Source organism: Dasypus novemcinctus, chromosome 21 (genome assembly GCF_030445035.2).
Source record: "Dasypus novemcinctus isolate mDasNov1 chromosome 21, mDasNov1.1.hap2, whole genome shotgun sequence".
NCBI lineage: Eukaryota > Metazoa > Chordata > Mammalia > Cingulata > Dasypodidae > Dasypus > Dasypus novemcinctus.
The window spans coordinates 10790149-10813469 of NC_080693.1; the positions used below are offsets into that span (position 1 = coordinate 10790149).

The 23321-nt window shown below is 40.3% G+C and overlaps 1 pseudogene; it reads right to left on the bottom strand.

Annotated features, from left to right (window-relative positions):
• Nucleotides 1-14835: 14835 nt before the first annotated feature.
• Nucleotides 14836-18524, bottom strand: LOC131274909 (desmin pseudogene; annotated as a pseudogene).
• Between the last annotated feature and the right edge of the window lie 4797 nt (nt 18525-23321).

Below are 23321 nucleotides of genomic sequence, written 5' to 3' on the forward strand. Positions count from 1 at the left end.
AAACCAATCACAAGAAAAGACATACAATCAGCCATTAAAAACCTCCCAACTAAGAAGATCCCTTGGTTAGATGCCTGACAGGTGAAGTCTACCAAACATTCTGGAAAAAACTAACACCAATCTTGCTTAAACTCTTCCAAAAAATCAAAACAGAGGGAACATTGCCTAAATCATTCTATGATGCCAAATCTACCCTAATACTAAAGCCAAAGACACAACAAAAAGTTAAATTACAAACCAATTCTCTAATGAACCTAGACATGAAAATCTTCAACAAGGGAAATGGACTTGGCCCAGTGGTTAGGGCATCTGTCTACCACATGGGAGGTCCACAGTTCAAACCCCAGGCCTCCTTGACCCGTGTGGAGCTGGCCCATGTGCAGTGCTGATGCGTGCAAGGAGTGCCGTGCCACGCAGGGGTGTCCCCTGCGTAGGGGAGCCCCACGCGCAAGGAGTGCGCCCCATAAGGAGAGCCGCCCAGAGTGAAAGAAAGTACAGCCTGCCCAGGAATGGCACCACCCACACTTCCCGTGCCGCTGATGACAAGAGAAGCAGACAAAGAAACAAGACGCAGCAAATAAACACAGAGAACAGACAACCGGGGGAGGGGGGAATTAAATAAGTAAATAAATCTTAAAAAAAAGAAAGAAGAAAATCCTCAACAAAATACTTGCTAATCATATTCAACAACACATTAAATTAATTATACACCATGACCAAGTGGGATTCATTCCTGGTATGCAAGGATGGTTCAACATAAGAAAATAAATTAATATAATACACCATATAAAGAGAATGAAGGAAAAAAATCATATGATCATGTCCATATATGCAGAAAAAGCATTTGACAAAATAAAGCACCCTTTCCTGACAAAAACACTGCAAAAGATAGGAATGGAAGGAAACTTTATGAATATGATAAAGGGTATATATGAAAAACCCACAGCTAACATCATTTACAATGGTGAAATCCTAAAATCTTTCCCTCTAAGATCAGGAACAAGACAAGGATGCCCACTATCACCCTTTCTATTTAACATTGTGTTAGATGTACTTGTTTGAGCACTGAGGCAAGAACCAGACATAAAAGGTATCCAAACTGGAATGGAAGAAGTCAAAATTTCACTATTTCCAGGTGACATAATCCTACACATAGAAAACCCTGAGCTTCTAGAACTTATAAATGAGTTCAGCAAAGTCACAGGTTATAAGATCAATGCACAAATATCAGTAGCATTTCAGTACACCAATAATGAGCAATCTCAGGAGGAAATCAAGAAAAATGCTATTTACAATAGTAAATTAAAAAATCAAATACCTAGGAATAAATTTAACTAAAGATGTAAAAGACTTATACACAGAAAACTACACAATACTGTTCAAGGAAATTTTAAAAATCCTAAATAAATGGAAGAATATTCCCTGTTCATGGATAGGAAGACTAAATATTAAGATGTCTAGCCTACCAAAACTGATCTACAGATTCAATGCAATCCCAGTAACAATCAACCCAGCACACTTTAATAAACTAAATATGAAATTTATTTGGAAAGGAAAGAGGACCTGAATATCCAAAGACATACTGAAAAAGAAAAATGAAATTGGAGAAATCACACTACCTGACTTCAAAACATACTACAAACCTACAGTAGTGAAAATGACATGGTATTGGCACAAGGATATACACACTGACCAATGGAACCAAATTGACAGTTCTGATATAGATCCTCATATATAAAGTTATATGGTATTCAGCAAGGCCACCAAACCCCCTCAACAGGGAGAGAATGGCCTCTTCAACAAATGGTGCCTGGGAAATTGGATATCCATATGTAAAAGAATGAAAAAGGATTACTAACTCACACCATATACAAAAATCAATTCAAGATGGATAAAAGACCTAAATGTAAGTGTCAAGACCATAAAGACCTTGGAAAGCAATGTAGGGAAGCATCTATAGGACCATGTAATAGGAAATGGCTTCACAAACTTCACACCAAATGCACTAGCAGCAAAAGAACAAATAGATAAATGGGATGTCCTCAAAATTAAAACCTCTTGCACCTCAAAGGATTTTGTCAAGAAAGTGAAAAGACAACCTACCGAATGGGAGAAAATACTTGGTAACCATATATCTGATGGGAGACTAATATCCTGCATATATAGAGAACTCCCATATCTTGAAAATAAAAAAACAAAAAACCATTTAACAAATGGGCAAGAGATTTAAACAGACACTTCTCCAAAGAAGAAATACAAAAGGTTAAAAATCATACGAAAAAATGCTCCAAATCACTAGCTTTTAGGGAAATGTAAATCAAAACTACAATGAGATACCATCTTACTCCCATGAGACTGGCAGCTATCAAAAAAACGGAAGACTACAAATGCTGGAGAGGATGTGGAGGAATGGGAACACTCATCCACTGCTGGTGGGAATGCAGAAGGATCCAGCCATTCTGAGGACAGCTTTGCAGTTTCTCAAAAAACTACCTATAGCTTTGCCATATGACCCAGCAATTCCACTGCTGAGTATATACCTAGTAGAACTGAAAACAAGGACACAAATCAATATATGCACACCAGTGTTCATAGCAACATTAGTCACATGAATGTGACATGATGATGAAAGAGGCTGTTGATGTGGGAAGGAGTGGGGTGAGGGGAATGGGGATATATGAGGACCTCTTCCATTTTTTTAATGTAACATTTAAAAAAATAAAAAAAAGAAAGTAGCTTGAAATGAAAAATGAAGAAATATATATATATTTTGTGTGTGTGTGTCCACACACTCCCTAGAAGCCTTGCCTGTGTCAGATGTCCCCCCTTAAGCATCTTAAAAAGGTAATCTTCCTAACTATATTTTCTAAAGAGTTTTCTCAACATTATAGTTTCAAACACACACCTGACAATCTCCTATGTTCAAATGTTCCCCCCACCCTCCCTCTAATTTCTTGGGCCATCTCACCCATCCTCCCATCCCTAGGCCCCCTCAATCCTGCAATGCCCCACCCAAAGGTATCCCTATGGCCCCATTTTATCCCTTCCGTGTACAAATACTTACCTTGAGCTTATCATAGATTTCACCCAAGTAGGTGTTAACTCACAACCTTCCTCTCCCCGCAACTTCCTTTAAGCCTATCATCCAGTCTCTAGCTCACTGAGACAGCTTGATTTACTTATTTCATATCAGTGAGGTCATGTAGTATTTGTCCTTCAATGCCTGGTTTGCTTCACTCAACATAAGGTCTTCAAGATTCATCCATGTTATCTCATGTGTTTGTACTATAATCCTTAAAAGCTGAGTAGTATTCCATTGTACGTATATACCACATTTTATTTATCCATTCATCTGTTGATGGGTATTTGGGTTGATTCCAACTTTTGGCAATAGTGAATATATATTTATATAGATGAGGTTCCCACATACCCCACACCCCACCCCACCCCCACTCCTCCCATATCAACAAACTTTTTCATCATTGTGGCACATTCATTGCATTTGGTGAATACTTTTTGGAGCACTGCTATACCACATGGATTATAGTTTGCATTGTAGTTTACACTGTCCCCCAGTACATTCAGTGGGTTATGGCTGGATATATAATGTCCAGCATCTGTCCATGCAATATCATTTAGGACAACTCCAAGTCCCAAAAATGCCCCCATATCTCATGTCTACTTCCATTTCCCTGCCCTCAGCAACTACCTTGGCCACTGTCTCCAGATCAGTGCTATAGTTTCTTCCATTACTAGTCACAATAGTTCCATGGTAGTATACCAGTAAGTTCATGCTAATCCATATTTTATTCCTCCATCCTTGGCCCTGGGTTGGTGATGTCCACTCCATCTCTATATAGAGAGGGGGCTTAGATCCTACATGGTTGATGGATGCAATTCTCCTGCTTGGAGTTGTAGGCACTCTCAGTTCCCTGGTGTAGTGGTTGACCATCTTTACCTCCCTGTTAGCCGACGTGTGCAAGTCCAACAAACTGGAGAGTAAGAGTTGCAACTCTGCTGAGGCTCAGGGCCCAGCTGGCACATGGCCATTCCAGAGATTCAAGTTTCCTGGGTATACATCAACCCAAGCACCAACCACAGGTTCAGAAAAGTGGTAGAAGAGGCATATGTAGAAAGTTCACATCTGAGTTCAACTCCATCACACTCAGGAACACAAATTCCCTGGTAGGGCCCACTGACAAGGCACTGAACTCCAGAGCTAACCACCATGATCACAGAACCTGTGTGAATCCATAGCCCTCAGGAGCACCAGTACCTGCGATTGTATCTACTTTGGCTGTCTCTGGGATCTTTCTGAGGCATGTGTATGCACAACCCCTGTGATGACCTCCTGACTCTTTTTTGAAGACTCTTAGCCATATAAACTCATTTGTCTTTACCATTTCCCCCCTTTGTTCAAGGTCTCTTTTAGTTGCATCACCAGTTAGTAATTGGTAGTGATCCCTTGGCCCCAGGGAGGCTCATCCCCAGGAGTCATGTCCCATGCTAGGGGGAATGTAATGCATTTACATGCTGAGTTTGGCTTAGGGAGTGGCCACATTTGAGCAACTTGGAGGCTTTCAGGAATTAACTCTTAAGTACCCTGAAGCTCTAGGCCTAGTTCGAATTTCAGGCACACAGCCTCATAAGCATAGTCATCAGTATCAAGGGCTCATCATTGGACTGTTCTTCTTCACTGGACTTTACCCTTGCACTTGGGGGATTGTTGGTGTTCCATTGGGGAATGTGACAGAGCTCCCCTGGCTAGGAACTCAGCACTCCCTCAATTGTCCTTTGTAACTGTAACTACTATGAAAATACCCAACATATATCCAAACATTTTTGTGTACCCTTTATACATGCCCTGGAGAACTTCCTCCCAACCATGTGTCCCCCATCAATAATACCCCACACCAGTGTGCCTCCCCCACCATAGTTGAACCATTCTGTGGTCCAAAACTTCCTCAAAAATGAAGCCTAATATATTGCTAAATTCATTTAATAGGAAAACGAAATAGTAGTGATAGTTTAAAGATTAGAAACAGAATACTAATTTAGAAAAACTGAAAGTAAAAATAAATTTGGGTACTAAAAAATGAGAAAATCATAACACTTTGTTTTTGATGTTTTGCCTTTAATCACTGCAATAGTTGTTGCCCTGTATGTACAGCTGGCAAGGCAATTTCTTTCATTTCTTCCTCAGTGTCTACATAATTTTTTTTCTAATTTTTATTTTCTTTTTCAAAAAAGTTTTTTTTAATTGATGCAATTTATGTCATTTGAATCACTGTCCACTGAATCATGGAAAATAATTTTCAGCGATCACGTAAAATAAGGAATTTACACTCTGCAAAAAAATAGTCTGGAAAGTCATAAGATCCAAAAATTAACACATAAAAAGTCAATCTCTGAGCCATGGGAAACCAAGATTTCCAGAGTTATCACAATACTACTGAGATTGTACAATTCACACCAAAAGAGTACAAAACATATATGACATGGAGAAGTACGGACCAATTGTGAAAGAAATTTTTCACAGAAATTGTCCCTGAGGAGGCATAGTTTTTGAAATACTAATTAAAGATATGAGATAAACTTTCTTAAATAAAATCAGAGTTTAAGACAAATAATTCTTAAAACATGGAGAATCAACATATAGAAGAAATTAGCTTGCACATTTATCCATTGCACATTAATCCACTTTTAGTCTCTCTAGTTTGTTCCTTTAGTTTGTTTTCTCATGTTCCTTTAGTCCCCCTATTTGTAATATTTCTTTGCAGGGTAGGGGCAGCAGTAAAATGTATTAATAATGTTTAAGAGCTTGTACTTATGTTTACATGTATTTCCATCACTTATTCATTATAAAATGGATCTATTGGATGGTGATGATTTTCCTGGAAGACTACAAGAGTTAACTAATTTATATGTATTCCTGTTTCAATAGTAATATTCTGTGAATGTTAATATCTATGGGTACATGATGATGACATAAAATCTAAGCAGAGACTGAAAACTACTAGTATTCAGAGCATATCAAAATTTAATAATTGCAATTCATTCCCTAACAACCAGGTAGAAATTTATTTTAATCTTCACTTCAGCCATATAAATTTTTTTTTAAAGATTTATTTATTTCTCTCCCCTTCCCCCCCACCTCCTGCACCGGTTGTCTGTTCTCTGTGTCTATTTGCTGCGTCTTCTTTGTCTGCCTCTGTCGTTGTCAGCGTCATGGGAATCTGTGTTTCTTTTTGTTGCGTCATCTTGTTGTGTCAGCTCTCCGTGTGGGCGGTGCCTTTCTTAGGCAGACTGCACTTTTTTTCGCACTGGGCGGCTCTCCTTATGGGGTACACTCCTTGTGCATGGGGCTCCCCTAAGCAGAGGACACCCCTGTGTGGGAAGGCACTCCTTGTGCGCATCAGCACAGTTCCACACGGGTCAAGGAGGCCCAGGGTTTGAACCGCGGACTTCCCATGTGGTAGATGGATACCATAACCACTGGGCCAAGTCCGCTTCCCTCAGCCATATAAATTTTGATACTGATTTCATTTGAAATTAATTCTCCTTTAAAATTTCCTCTCTAATGGCCACATTTTCACTCTCTCTCTCTATATATATATATAATCTTCCCAGCAGTTAATCTTTATGCACTTTTAATTTTGCCATTTGATTCAATATATTTTTGTTATTTTTAATAACAAAAGTATTTTTACTTTTGTAAAGTATTTTACTTTTTTAAGTATTTTTAAAATACTTTCTGGCTTCATTGTGTATATTCATTATGCTGATAACTTAGATAAAATAACCAATTAAATGAAATATATTAACATCACCTATTGTTTACTCATAATTTATTTTACAGTTTACATTATTCATATATTATGTACTGTAATTCCTATTGAAACTGAAAATTGGAAAAGTAAAATATGCAACATTTTTAAAAGAGCAGGTTACTGAAAGCTCAAGGACTTTTTTTAGTCCATGAAAATGTAAGCAAAATAGTAGGAGTCAATGTCAGATGTGTCTGCTCAGATAGTTCATGCCACATGGAGCATTTTCCTCAGCACAACTCCTGATCCTACTGAGATTCACTGTTTCCCACAATGCCGATCCATACTCATCACTGAGGCTCAACATTCCCCAGCACAGCAATATTCTAGGAGTCTGATCCCTGCAGGAACCACAAGACCCCAATTTTTGGATCCACTATTAAATCACAATGATCCAGAGCTGGAACATCCCTCACTGATTTCCTACATGTTTCATATTAGGTGGTCCATGAGAACTGTCAAAACTATTTTCCATATTGCTCCATATTTTTATATTCCTGGGTTTCCTTGACAGCATAAGAAAACTTCAATTCAGATTTACTTGTTATGATCTGTGATATATGTTTCAAACAATCTAAAAGAGTAAAATCGCCCTACTCTCTACTCAATGTCAGCAAACATTGTCTTTATTCATTTAAAATGTCCTAAAAATTTTGTCTTAATACATTTAGAATTTCATTTTAAAACAATTATTATATACTTTCACTTATCTTTCCCTCTAATCTGTTTTCTTAGGGTGAGTGGAACCATCCATTTCTAAGGCCAATACACCACTCCAGTCTTCATACTCTCCCCTCTTTCACTGAGGTCAATGTTTCCTATTAAATGCCATCAAAACTGTCTCATGCATATCCATGCATTTCTTGTACTTTATACAGATGCTTGAGTTTCTCTGTTCAAAATAAAAGTCACTTGCAACTCTAGATTGATAGATACTACCTGTGGGAAAAAATCATATATTAACAATATCGAGTTCACTAAATTAAGTGTATTAATTCTTTGGTTTTGTGCCAAATGCTGTTACATTTTCTCACAAAATCTGAACATATTTCAGAACTTCACTAAGCTGAAATAGAAAGACATTGCTTAGCGTTTGAGTCATTAGTGAATGTCATATTTACACCGAAATCCTTCATAAGGTTCCCTCTCATAATTGACTTTAACTAAACCCTTATCTAACCCCCAAGTTTTCAATGTTTTCTCCTGATATTTGTTAAACTGTCTGCTTTCATTTTTCTCTTGCAACTGTAGAATATGTATTTCCCAACTTGCTTATGCTTGCACTCTACTTCCCAATGTAAATGCACTGCAAATTCATGCTTCCTTGTTTCCTTTTTCTCCTGACAACCCTTTTTTCCTGATAACCACTTATCCAGAACCTCTGCTAACTGTGAGAACGCAGTGCTCATGTTCGTTTCCTGGTCTCAAGAACAAAAATTTTCCCTCTTTATGATTCTCTTTACTTCAGGATCCCTCAAATTCTTCAAAAAGTAGTTTTTTTTGTTGTTGTTCTTGTTATTTTATACCAACATTGAAAACTTATTGGTAATATTTGTATGATGAACTTGGTTAAAAATTGCTACTTCAATACTAATAAATAGTTTATCATGTTTAACCAAGCTTCTTGAGGAATTTGAGATCTTAAAAATAACTGCTTGAAATTTTTACGCTAAATTCCATATCAGACTACTTCTACCATATTATAGAAATGCAACAGGATTCCATAGTTAGAACAGAGTGAAAATCATTTATTATTTTATAATCATCAACCTATTGTAGGTTTCTAGCTTAGATTTCTGATGTGTCAACATAGCAGAGTTAAAACTGTGCCGGCATTGGAAGATATGTTTTACATCATGACTCTAATATTTATTTTCTAACGTGCTATGGAGAGCTTCACAAATATCTTTGAGTTTCAGTTTCCTTTACTGTAAAATTTATAAAAATGCCTACTTCGTGTATTTAATATTTGAAAATGCCTACTTCATGATTTGATATTTGAAAATAATTCAAATATAGATACTCAAAATGGCATTTATGCTAAAGAAAGGTCAGTAAATACTAAAAATAAAAAGGGATTATGCGTGTGATTCCTTCAGCACTTTCATTTCTTTCCATTTAAATTCATTAATATTATTATAAAAGAAAGCATAGAAGTAAAGGAAAGCCAGCACCCTGTATTTGGTGAAGTGTTCTGTACAGATGAATAGAGATTATAAAGTAAAGACTATTTTTAAACACTATATAGGATAACCAGCACATTAAAGTTCTGGGAGAACTAGAATATTGCACAGGAGTTCCCATCCATCAAACTGTAAAAGCAAATTATTATTAGTTTGCTTTTTCTGCAAAGATTTCAAGAATTAGAGGGCATTTTGGTCATTAATATATTCATTCATTTATTGATTGAGATAACCTTGTAATCATTAATTTATTTATAAATAACTACCTTGTAAGATGTTTGGGTGTGAATTTTATGCAGGCATTTTGACTGGAAGCTGCAGAAATGAATTATGAACAAACGCTTACATGGTTTTCACATGAGAAAGCCAAAAATTAACCTGATGTTTAAGGGGTTATATACACACTTTATCTTATGACAGGGATTTACTTATTCACTATGTACCACCTGAACTTTTAGCAGACTACTTGGGAAAGAAAAACTATTAGCCCAACAATAATTGAAATAATAAATTATTTGGTAAAATACACATAAAATATTATTTATATTATTTTAGGTTAATTTAAGCACATCCTATCTGAACTAGATATGTTTAAGTATAAATTTAAATTAGCATTCTGCCTATTGAAGCTCTGGTCTCTGTGCAGAGCTTCTCCTGCCCCTGCTCCATCTGCTCCTGCAATCAGCTGTTCATGCTTTGTTTCCATGAACAGCTCCCAATTCTGCTAATACTGCTTTAACTGAGTTTTTAATTCATTGAATAAGAAAGAACTTTGCCTCATTGTGTTAGTACATTCCATATTTATATTTTTAATAATAGTCCCTTTGACCAGTTTTTTCTTGAAAAATCAAGTGAGCAGTACAAGAAAGAAATGGGGTGATTCATGGAGGGAAGGGAGTTAACAATGAAGACTCAGAGATTAATATGTTTTTTTCTTACACTGAAAAGACACATCAGGATTTCTGGTAAGGGTCCCAAGATGCTTCATGTGCAGGCAAGGATGAGCGGACATGTTTAGTAGAGCTCACTAACATCCTGATTGGAGTATTTCTATTGTAGTTAGAGTTTAGTGTTATTTAGTTCCAAATGGAAGTCTCTAATGGCATCAGAGAAAACCCCTGGGAACACAGGCTTCCGCACCAGTAATAGCCAGTGCCCACAGGAAATATCCAAGAGGTAATTGTTCCTAGATGGTTAGGGAACAGGACCCATGTAAAATATGTTGATGAATGGAATTTTATGTATTAAAATGTATTAGTGTATTTGAATTTATGAAAAAATTGGTGAAGGCTTAAAGGATAATCATTTAAACAGAAAGAATATCCCAGTTGCCCTAATATTCTGAATACTCTTAAGGTGAAGTAACCGTGGGTCCTCAAGACCAAAGTCTGGTCTCTGCCCAATCCTTGGACACCTTTCCCTGCACATCCTCAGGTTTTTCTTGCAGAAATGGAGGCATTTTCACCAGTCCGACCAAAATCCCAGTATTGCTACTTGATTATGTGATAAATCAGTTTTTCTGAAATTGTCCAAAGCATGAGATGATCCTGGTGTTAACGCCCAGCCCAGTAGCCTGTGAGCTGGGGGATCATCACCATGCTGCTTTATCTCTGATGTCTCAGTTTCTATTCCTGTTAGCACATTAACGTTGGTGTCCACCCTCAAGTTGAACTTGAGAGGAGGATAAATGGGACATGTAAGCCATTTAGACTAGCACCAGGTACTAAGTGCCTTTAGGAAGCTCTGTATTAACTGTCCTTCAGTCTTCACAGTAAAGGTATTAGTGGATAATTCCATTCATGTTAGGAAAGTAGAAAGCCTCAGCATGCCTCTTAGAAATGCTATGTACCTTTCAGCCATTAATTTCTACTTTTATTCAACTGTGCTCAGATAGCACAAACTTTATGATTTCAAACTAATCAATATACACTTGAATGCACATTCAGCACCATTAGGAGTTAGTCAATTATACTGTTCAAAACTTTATATATTTCCTGATGGTTTTCCCAGGATTATTAATCTGGTTGAATTGTTTTTACATATCCAGGTATAACTTTGTATTTTTAATTCTCCTTTTTGAGATATCATGTTATGCACTATTAATTTTGAACCTGTTATAATTGGTTAATATTTATTTAGCTCTGTGTTATCATGAATGCAAAATAACCTTAATATTGAACCATACATCCTCCCTTCATTTATATTCTGTTTAATAAAAATGCAGTTATATAGCCACATCAGCTTTTGGTTTGTGTTTCCATCATATATAAAGATATTTTCCCATGTTCTTTCCAATTTATTTTCTATGTATACAGCTTGCATATATTTCAAACAGTCTTTCTTATCAATGGAAAGGCTTACATATACAAAAGATTTTATTTATTCCACCCTCCCTCATAGTCTGCTTTCTGTGTCCATTTGCTGTGTGTTCTACTGTGTCTGCTTGTATACTCATTAGGTGGTTCTGTGAACTGATCCTGGGACCTTTTGGAGTGGAAGAGAGGTGATCATTCTCTCACATGACCTCAGTTCCCTGATTTACTGTGTCTCTTATCGTCTCTACTCTGTGTCTCTTTTTGTTGCATCATCTTGCTGTGCCAGCTCTCTGTGTGGGCCAGCACTCCTGCATGGGGCAGTAATCTGTGAAGGCCAGCACTCCATGCAGGCGAGTACTCTGCATGGGCCAGCTCAACACTTGGGCCAGCTTGCCTTCATCAGGAGGCCCTGGACATCAAACCCTGGACCTCCTATATGGTAGACAGGAGCCCAATTGCTTGAGTCACATCTGTGTCCCTTATATATATTTTTAAGACTTATACATTTATACTCCACATTGACTATATTTTTCTTTTAATTGGATTATTTAAGTTATTTCTATTTAATCTAACTTCTGGAACATTTTGGGTTTCTGTGTACTATTTGTCCCATCTGTTCTTCATTTTATTTTTCTCCCAATGTATTCATATTTTTTACTCATATCCATTTCTCCTTTCATAGCTTTTGGTGGTACAATGCTAAGTTTTTTATGTAGCTATACTCTAGAATTTTATTTATCCATCTTCAAATTTTTACAATCCAGTTCAATTTTCCATTTTCACAAATCCTTGGACTCATGTTTTTACTCTTCTTCATTTCTTGTACTACTGGGATGTTGGCATTGAAATATGGTTTTGTGTATCTGAATTTATTTTTATTTACTCATTTTAAAATCCCCTATAGACAATCATTATTTTAACTTCTTTATTATTTTAACTAATCTTGAAATTCATATAAATAGAATCATAGAGAATGATCTCTTTTAGAGCTGACTTCTTTTGAATACTACAATATATATCAAATAGTTTGAGGATTTGTATTATTTTTTTCCATATCTGAGAGTTTTCTACTATATGAATAATTCACATTTTATTTTTCAATTCCCTTGAAAATGGGAAATTGCTTATTATCCTACTGTGGCTATTAGGAAAAGTAAATCATTTAAAAGTGGGAGAGCATATTTTAAGTCATGAAAGAAAATGCAGATGTCAACCAAAGAATTCTATATCCAGCAAAATAATCCTTCAAAATGAAGGGGGAAATTAAGACACTCCCAGAATAAACAAAGGCTGAGGGACTTTGTTGCTAGAGGATCTGCTTTATAAGAAATGTGAAAGAGAATCCTTCTATTAGAAAATAAAGGATGCAAGCTATTAATTCAAGCTATATGAAGAAAAAATATATAATGGTAACTACATATTTAAATATAAAGTCAGTTTTATTCCTTTTTTAGTTCATAACAGCTTTTTTGTGTTCTATATAAATTAAACAATAAAAATTATAAACCAATGTTAATGGACTTACAGTGTGCAATTAATTTGTGGAAAAATCAACATAAATGAGTAAGGAGTTTCATAGCAGCAATTATTTTTATTCTATTGAAGCAAAGTGGGTATCACCTTAAACTACACTGTTATAAACTGAGGATATAATTATTATCACCAGAGTAACCACTAAAAAAATAACTAAACATATAAAGAAATAGGAATGAGGAGTGAATTAAAATGTTATATTAAAAATCAGTTAAACACAATCAAGTAGTGTTGAATGAATTTAGTAATAAAATAGATATGACTTGTAGAAAGCCATAGGAAATGGCAGAAATAAGTGATTCTCTATTATTAATCCCTTTAAAGTTAAATGGATTAAACCCACCAATTAAGACAGAGATGACATAAAGCCTTTATTTTTTAATTTATTTTTGCCAAAAAATTTCTTGTATTAGTCAGCAAAAGGGGAACTGATGTGAAATACAGAAATTGGTTGGTTTTTATAAAGGGTGTTTATTTGGGGTAGGAGCCTACAGATACCAGGCCATAAAGCATGAGTTACTTCCCTCACCTAAGACTATTTTCACTTGTTGGAGCAAGATGGCTGCCGATGGCTGTGAGAGTTCAGGCTTCCTGGATTCCTCTCTTCCAGAGTCTTGCTTCCCTCTGGGTTCAAGATTCCTTTCTTCCTGGGGCTGGCTTCTCTTTCCTCTGCATGCTGACTTCCCAGGGCTTCAGTTTAAGTCTTCAGCATCAAACTCCAACATCAGAAACCCTCAACTCTGTTCTTTGCCATGCCTTTTATCTGTGCCCTAATCATAACTCAATCATGCTCATGCCCAGGTACAGATCAGATTATAAACATAATCCAGTACCTATTTTTGGAATTCATAACCATATCAAACTGCTAAGGAGCTCAAGGTATATTTAATGAAAAGATGCTGAACGTTTCTCTGGAGAAGGGGCTGGGGAGGGCTGCTTCAAAGCCAGACTGGGTGGAGAAGCAGCAGGTAGCCCTGCTGATCAGAAGGTGGGAGGTGGGCAGGTGGGGGTATTCCAGGAACTGTGGCCTAACAGGAAGTATTTGCGGTTCCCCAACAAAGTCCCCTCCCCCCATGTGCTATGCACACAGAATCTGGGAGGCTCTTGGGAGAGGCCCTGGGGAAAGCCTGGCAGGGCAAGCGGGAGCACACGGTCAATCTGGAGGGGTGGAGTGACAGGGCCCTGGGGACCCAGAGACCAGGCAGTCAAGACATCAGGGGGTGGGCTAGGCTTGTGCATGTCTTTATTGTTCCATCCAGAGCCTGGCAGCAGGGAAGGGGCAGACACAGGGAGGTGGGTGCCCCTTTACCTTCCTAAGACCACCCTCTGCCTCTCTCCTCTCCTTTCTCCAGTATCTCACCCACCTTCTCTCCTGAATTTCCTGCTCACACATCTGACACCTTCAGGGGTTCCTTCTTGTAGCCACTTTTTTCTAAGTCCATCCTGGGGCAAGGGTGGGAAGAGGGAAGGGAAACTAAGGGACCATGGGGGACAGTCTCTAGAGAGAGCTGGTCCCCCTGGTTACCTGCCCACTTCCAGAGGAAGTGGCCCTTTTCTCTCTCTCTCTCTCTCTGGCCCTGGCTGGGTAGTAGTGAGGGTACGTGGGACTCGATCCTCATCCTGGGGTGTCCCAACGCTGTGTGCTGGGGTGCTTTCCAAAACCAGAGCTGGAGCTAGAGGCTCAGAGGTGCCAGGGGCAGTGTCACCACTCTGGCCTTGGCTCCATCCCCCCTGGCCCAGGAAAAGGGCCGCCCTGAGGGGGCAGGGAGGGAGGGCACCCAGGAGCCTTCCAACAATCAGCAGATGGCTGGGGCACTCCTGGGGGTGGGCAGGGATGGGCCATGTTCCCTATGGGGACCATGGCAAGGGGTTAGTGAGGAGGGGCCAGAGGCTGTGAGGGAAGGCTGGTGGCTGGGTGTGATGCCCTAGGGAAGGAAGCAGTGAGGGAGCATGGGGAGAGGACTGTCTCTGGTGGCTTTAGAGCACCTCGTGTCACTGCTGTGCGGCCTCACTGATGACCTCCCCATTCTAGGTCTCGATGGTCTTGATCATCACCGTCTTCTTGGTGTGGACATCGGAACCCCTTTGTTCAGGGCTCCTTTCTTGGAAGCTGAGGTCACAAAAGGTCTGGATGGGAGGTTGCTCCTGATGTCCTCATCCTCCAGCAACTGCTGGTAGGTGGCAGTCTCCACGTCCAGGGCCATCTTGATGTTGAGCAGGTCCTGGTACTCACAGGTGGCTGGCCATCTCATGCTTGAGGTGCCAGATCTCCTCCTCCAGGCCTGCAATGTTGTCCTGGTAACTGCTGGCCTCACTGGCAGAACGGTGCTCCAGCTCCCATGTCTGCCTCATCAGGGAATCCTTAGTGGCCCTGGGGGGTGGACCTCACAGGTGTAGGACTGGATCTGGTGCCGGTACTCCACCACCTCCTACTTGGCGCAGCGCTCACTGTTCTTGTTGGCTGCCTGGGTCAGGTGGGACACTTTCGACTTGTTCCACTCCTCGCCTTAGAGATGTTCTGAGCAGCGATGGTCGCGTATTGAGCCTGGATGTCCCTGAGGGCGGAGGCGAGGTCTGGCGTGAACATGTCCATCTCCACCTGGAGTTGGACCTGCAGCAACCTGTTCTCTTCGTGCTCTTTCTTAAGGAAAGCGATCATCTCCTTGAGAGACTCGATTGTGAGCTCCAGGTCAATACGAACTAGAGTGGCTGCATCTGCATCCGCTGGGAAGGCAGCCAAATTGTTCTCTGCAGCTTGACCTTGAGCTGCTGCAGGTTGTGGAGCAGGTCACACTTGACGTGGATGTGCCGGTTGGGGAGCGCCTCCACCTGGCCCCGCAGCTCGCGCAGCAACTCCTCGTAGAGCTGGCGACACGCGTGGGCTCCTGGCCCTTGAGACAGTCACCTCGAACGCTGCGTTCTGCTGCTCCAGGAAGCGCCGTTTCTCCATGCAGCTGGCGAGAAAGAGTTGTTGAGCTCCTGTGGCTCCACTTTCTCCTTGTAGCACGAGGTCAGGAACTCGTGGCGTCGACCAGTGAGGAGCCCAGCAGCTCGCCCGCGCCGTAGGAGGAGGGCACGCAGACTGACCCCCGCTGGCGGCCCCCAGGACCCCAGCCCCCAGGCCCTGCCTGATGTGCGCGACACCTGGTGCACGCGGGACGTCACCGAGCTCGAGCAGCCCTCGGTGCGAAGCCCGCGCGGGAACACAGGCGAGCGCAGCCGGACCCGAGCGGGAAGCCTGGCCCCGCGGAAGGCGCGGCGGGAGGAGGACGCGCGCGGCTGGCAGCTGGCCTGGCTGGTGTGGGCGGCGCGGCGAGGCTGGGCGGGCGCACGCAGGCGGCGGGGCGCTGGCGGGAGGCTGGAGGCTGGAGGCGACGAGGGTCGGTCGGCTTTTTAAAAAGCACATGATACGACTTTATCTTCTCTATAAAAGAATCAGTTTTTTAAAAAGAATCAATTTAGAGCTAATGACACAAATAAGTTGAATATGAAATGATGGATGAAAATATTCCATGCATCCAAAGAGAAATAGGGTGACTATAATAATGTTGGATAAAATATATTTTAAGTGAAAATTTTTATAAGACAAAAAAGGATATTATAAATTGAGAAAATGCATCAATAGAACATAACAAATATGGGCAGATACATACCAAACAGCAGAGCCCCAAAATATCTGAACCAAACAGTAACAGAATTATAGTGGAAAAGACAGTTTTGTAATGATAGCTGTAGAGCTTAAGATCTCATTTCCCATAAAAGGTAGGTTTTTAGGTAGGATCAACCAGAAATAGAGTACTTGAACATCACTATAAAATAACTAGAACTAACAGTCTTATCTAATACATTGCACCCAACAATGACAAAACACATCATCTTCTCGAGTGAGCATTGAACATTCTTCAGTATAGACCATATTTTAGGCCACAAAATGTTTCAATAATCTTCAAATGATTTAAGTTTTACAGTCTTTCCTCTGACAACAAGGAAATGAAGCTTGACATCAACAACAGAAGGAAAACTGCAATATTCTCAAACAGGAGGGAATTAAACATTCTCTTAAACCATGAAGGAGTCTAATCAGAAATCATAAGGAAAATTTTTTTTAAAGTTTGAAATAATGAAAATTAAGTACTACATACCAAAATGTATGAGAGACAGCAGCAACAGTGTTCAGAGGGAAATGTACAGCTGAAAATGCCTACATTATGCTCCCTCTCAATTAGAGTGGGCATTACCACCACAGAATCCTTTGTTACAGTTGATGAACGAATATTAAAGCATTGCTACTAGCCATGGTCGATGGTTTACATTATGGTTTACATTTTGCACCATACACTTTCATAGGTTTTGAAAAAATTTAAAATGCCCTGTATCCATCATTACAAGATCATACAGAACAATTCCAATAACCTAAAAATGCCCTTTCTCTTCCCTCAGAAACTATGGAAATCACTAAGTTTCAATTTTTGCAGAATAAGGCTCATAGTTACATACATTAATATTGAGGGCTTGACATACTGGTCTTTTACTAGGCATTGACTTTTTTTTTTGGAGATCCTTGCCCCTCTAATTGAGAACACAGCAGGACTCCCCTAAATGGGAGTTGAATATATTTTTGTTTATTGTGTAGGGCTATACCCATTGAGATAACACACTGACAAGATGAACATTTTTAGATCCCATAGGTGCATGCCCCAGGTGTGCCCTATGTCACATATGCCCCCACCCTGATGCCTTTTACCAGTAAGCCTTCCCTGCACTATTTGACAAAAGAACATTTCCATCATGTATTTTTTTTAAAGATTTATTTATTTATTTAATTTCTCCCCCTCCCCCGGTTGTATGTTCTCTGTGTCTATTTGCTGCGTCTTGTTTCTTTGTCTGCTTCTCTTGTCGTCAGTGGCACGGGAAGTGTGGGTGGCGCCATTCCTGGGCAGGCTGCACTTTCTTTCATGCTGGGCGGCTCTCCTTAATGGGGCGCACTCCTTGCGCGTGGGGCTCCCCTACGCGGGGGACACCCCTGCGTGGGGCAGGCACTCCTTGCGCGCATCAGCACTGCGCATGGGCCAGCTCCACACGGGTCAAGGAGACCCGGGGTTTGAACCGCGGACCTCCCATGTGGTAGATGGACGCCCTAACCACTGGGCCAAGTCCGTTTCCCTCCGTCATGTATTTTTAACCATAGACTTAACAAATCCCCAGACTGCACCTTGTTTCTTCTTCCAGCCCTTCCATGGATACTCCAACTCAACCCCCCCCACCTTATTCCCCCTGACATTTCAGCACCTTTGACCCCCCACCTCCCTGTATCAGCATCACCCCATCCACTGCCCAACCACCCCATTCACCTTATTTTAGGTTTTGCCCATACTGAGCCCTTTCTGTCTCCTAATAACATATCTTCCAGATGCTAGCTCTGCTCAATGTAATTAAATCATATCAGTGAGGTTACATGAAAATTGTCCTTCAGTGACTGGCTTACTTCACTCCACAACAGATCTTAAGGATTCACCCATGTTGTCCCATATGTTCATACTGCATTTCTTCTTACAGCTGAATAATATTTCATAGTATGTATATACCACAATTTGCTTATCCATACATCTGCTCATAGACACTTCAGTTACTTCCAACTTTTGGCCATTTTTGGCCACTATGAACATTGGCGTGCATATATCTCTTCAAAAGAAATCAGTAACTTCCTTGAAATGAATAAAAATGAGAAAATGCCATTTTAAAACATAGGGGATGCAGCAAAAGCAGTACTGAGAGGGAAATGTAGAACCATAAATGCCTATATAAAAAAAGAAGAGCTAAAATCAAAGACCTAACTCCACACCAGGATGAACTAGAAAAGAACTACTAACTAATCTCAAAATAAGCAGAAAGAAGGAAATAGCAAACATTAGAGAAGAGCTAGATGAAATTAAAAATTTAAAAACACTAGAAAAAATTACAAAATATGGTTCTTTGAGAAGATTAATAAAATTGACAAACCTTAAACTAGGCTAACAAAAATTTAAAAAGAGAGAAGATGCAAATACATAAAATAAAAAATAAGGGAGGAGATATCACCACTGATCCCCAGAAATAATGTATCATAAGAAGATACTTTGAAAAATTGCATGCCAACAAGATGGATAACTTAGAAGAAATGGACAAATTCCTAGAAACACCCAAGCAGCCTACATTGATGAAAGAAGAAATTGATGAACTCAACAGACCAATCACATGTAACAAGACTGAATTAGTCATCAAAATCTCCCAACAAAAAACACAGGACCATATGGCTTCATAGATGAATTCTACCAATCATGTAAGAAATAACAAATGCCAATCCTGCTTTAACTCTTCCAAAAATTATAAGTGGAGGGAACACTGCCTAACTCATTCTATGATGCCAATGTCACCCTAATACCAAAACCAAATAAAGATGCTTCAAGAAAAGTACACATAGGTGGAGACAAGATGGCGGCTGAGTGAACTTGCCGGTTACTAGCTCCTGGGGGGAATCGGCTGGGAGGCGTCGGAGACTCTTTGGGACCGGGCTGTTTCGGGATTTTTCCTGGTCCGGAGGTGTCTGGACATCGATTTTGAGGGAAGGTAACAGAGAGGATCCGTCTGTGAAATATACACGGAGATCCCAGCTACGTGTGGAGGATTCCCTCCTTGGGTAGGCGGGGCCGAGGCAGCTAGCACGCACTGAGCCGCAGCGGGCGGCGGCCAGGATAGCCTAGCCGGGCCGCGGTGGGCAGCGGGCGGGGGATCCGAGCCACGCCGCGGCGGGCGGCGGGCGGCGGGCGGGAGAGCCGAGCCGCGCTGCGCCGCGGCGGGCGGTGGGCGGGGAAGCCGGGTCCGGCCGAGCCCAGCTGAGCTGCGGCGGGCGCGGGGAACGGGTCCAGCTGAGCTCGGTCAAGCCCAGCCGCGCCGCGGCAGGCGGCGAGCGGGAGAGCCGAGTCGCGCTGTGCCACGGCGGGTGGCGGGCGGGGAAGCCGGGCCGCGGCGGGCGAGGGAGCCGAGCCCAGACGAGCTCGGCGGAGCCCAGCCGGGCCGCACCGGGTGGGAGAGCCGAGCCGCGCTGCGCCGCAGTGGGCGGCGGGCAGGAAAGCCGAGCCCAGCCGAGCCCAGCCGAGCCACGGAGGGCGGCGGGTGGGGGACCGGAGCCCAGCCGAGCCCAGCCGAGCCCAGCCAAGCCCAGCCGAGCCGCGGCAGGTGGTGGGCGGGGGACCGGAGCCCAGCCGAGCCCAGCCGAGCCTGGCAGCGGGGTTTCTGTTCTTTGTTTTTTGTTTTTTTTGTTATTTTTTATTTTTTATTTTTTGTTGTTGTTGTTCTTTTTTTTTTTTTTAATCCTCTCTTTCTTGTCCCCAATATTCTTCTTATACTATTTTACCTTAACAATACAATAGGTCCTGCAGGAAATACCTCACATTTGCTGGGTTTCCTCACCCTCCACTGCCTCATTTCTCTGTGAATAGATTTAGCCTATCTACACTATCCTCTTTCCCCTACAACTTGATATCCTCCACCATCTGCTATCTCTCCTATATTCCATCTCCCTTTCTTTGATCCACAAAGTGTCTAACTCTTAATTTCTAATACCTTTGTTTAGTTTTCCATCTGGTATTCGTCCCTGAAACTATTACCTTTCTTTTCTCTTTCCCTCTCTCACAAAAACAATAGCCTCTTAGTACGTACCACATTCCTCCCATATTCGTCTACCTCATTATAGGTACTTTCCTACTACTATAACTCTACACAATTTACATAATCTAACCTCCATTCTCCCAGAACTCATATTGTTGCTTTGTTAACATATATCACCAATACTACTTCACACTTTTTCCTTCCTTACACAATTGCCTTTCCCCAGCACTAATACTTTCCTTTAAAGTGAGCTTAACTAGCAATAAGAAATTGGAATAAGAAGAACAAAGTGACAAAGAGAAGATATAACACTTACGCAAAAAGAACAGCTAATTAATCTCCAAGACTAGACAAAGAAGCTAAGGAACTGATTAAACCCATCAAGAAAAAATGTTGACAAGACAGCAACAAAAATCTACAAACCAAACCAGTAACCAGGAAAACATGGCTGAATCCAATCAACAAACTAAAAATCAGGAAGGGGGGCAGGACTTCGCACAAGCAATGAAAGATCTCAGAACATTTATCACCGACAAATTTGATGAAGTAATGAAAGAGGTTAACAGCGTGAAGACAACACTTGGAGGGGAAATTGCAGACATGCGCAAAAAAATAACAGATATTATGGAAATGAACACCACAATTCAAGAAATCAAAAATACACTTGCAGCAAATATCAGCAGACTAGAAGAAGCAGAGCAGAGAATCAATGATGTGGAAGACAGTGCATTGGAAATCAAACAGATAGTAGAAGTGGTCAATAAAAAGGTAGAAAAAATCCAGATAGGACTTAGGGACCTGAATGATAATGCAAAACACTCAAACATACGTATTATAGGCATTCCAGAAGGAGAAGAGAAGGGAAAGGGGTCAGAAGGAGTGTTGCAGGAAATAATGAATGAAAACTTCCCAAATCTACTGAAAGAGACAGATGTACATATCCAAGAAGCACAGCGCACTCCACTGGTCATAAACCCCAACAGGCCCACCCCAAGACATATACTTGTCAAATTATCCAATGCTCAAGACAAAGAAAAAATTCTAAAAGCAGCAAGAGAAAAGAAAACCATCACATACAAGGGAAACTCCATAAGATTAAGTGCTGATTTCTCATCTGAAACGATGGAGGCAAGAAGACAGTGGTATGATATAGTCAAGGTACTAAAGGAAAAAAATTTCCAACCAAGAATACTCTATCCAGCTAAACTAGCATTCAAAAATGATGGAGAGTTCAAAATATTGACAGATAAACAGAAACTGAAAGAGTATATCAACAAGAAACCTCCCCTTCAAGAAATTCTTAAGGGAGTTCTGCAGGAAGAAAGGAAAAAACAGAACAGTCAGAGATGGAGGAGAGTGTAAAAGCAACAAGAAAGACAAAAATAGAAGGGGAAAATAAAATAATACAAACAAAATATAACAAACACAAATCCAACCAAAATATGGCTACCATAAATAACTCTCTAAATGTAATAACACTGAATGTCAACGGATTAAACTCACCTATCAAAAGATTCAGACTGGGACACTGGATAAGGAAATACGACCCATCTATATGCTGCCTACAAGAGACACATCTTAGACCCAGAGACTCATGGAGGATGAAAGTGAATGGCTGGAAAACAATCATACAGGCAAACAACAACCAAAAAAAGGCAGGAGTAGCTATATTAATATCAGACAAAATAGACTTTAAATGCGAAACAATTGTGAGAGACAAAGAAGGATACTATATTTTAGTGAAAGGGACAATCTGTCAAGAAGTTCGAACAATCATAAATATTTATGCTCCTAACAAGGGCGCCTCTAAATATGTGAGGCAAATGCTGGAAAAACTAAGTGAAAGAATAGATGCATCTACAATTATAGTGGGGGATTTTAATACACCACTATCAACTCTGGACAGAACATCTCAAAAGAGAATCACTAAAGAAACAAAACATTTGAACAGTATATTAGAAGAGCTGGATCTAATAGACATATATAGATCATTACACCCAAACACAGCAGGATATACATTTTTCTCAAGCGCACATGGAACATTCTCCAAGATTGACCATATGCTAGGCCACAAAGAAAGGCTTAATGAATTCAGAAAGATCGAAATCATACAAAACAGTATCTCTGACCACAGTGGAGTCAAGCTGGAAATTTGCAAGGGACAGAGACCCAGACTTCACACGACAATTTGGAAATTAAACAGCACACTCTTAGAAAAACAGTGGGTCAAAGAGGAAATCTCAAAAGAAATCAATGACTACCTTGAAAGAAATGATAATGATAACACAACATACCAAAATTTATGGGATGCAGCAAAAGCGGTACTGAGAGGGAAATTTATAGCCATAAATTCATATATCAAAAAAGAAGAAAGAGCAAAAATTGGAGAACTAACTGCACTTTTGACGGAATTAGAAAAACAACAACAAAGTAACCCAACAGGAAGAAGAAGGAAGGAAATAACAAAGATAAGAGCAGAACTAAATGAAATAGAAAATAAGAAAGCACTTGAAAAAATAAACAAGACCAAGTGCTGGTTTTTTGAGAAGATCAACAAAATTGTCAAACCTTTAGCGAGACTAACAAAGAAAAAAAGAGAAAAGATGCAAACACACAAAATAAGAAATGAGAAAGGTGATATCACCACTGAACCCACAGAAATAAAGACTATCATAAGAGGATACTTTGAAAAACTATATTCCAACAAAAATGACAATTTAGAGGAAATGGACAAATTCCTAGAAATACATAAGCAGCCCATACTGATGAAAGAAGAAATTGATGATCTTAACAAACCAATCACAAGCAAAGAGATA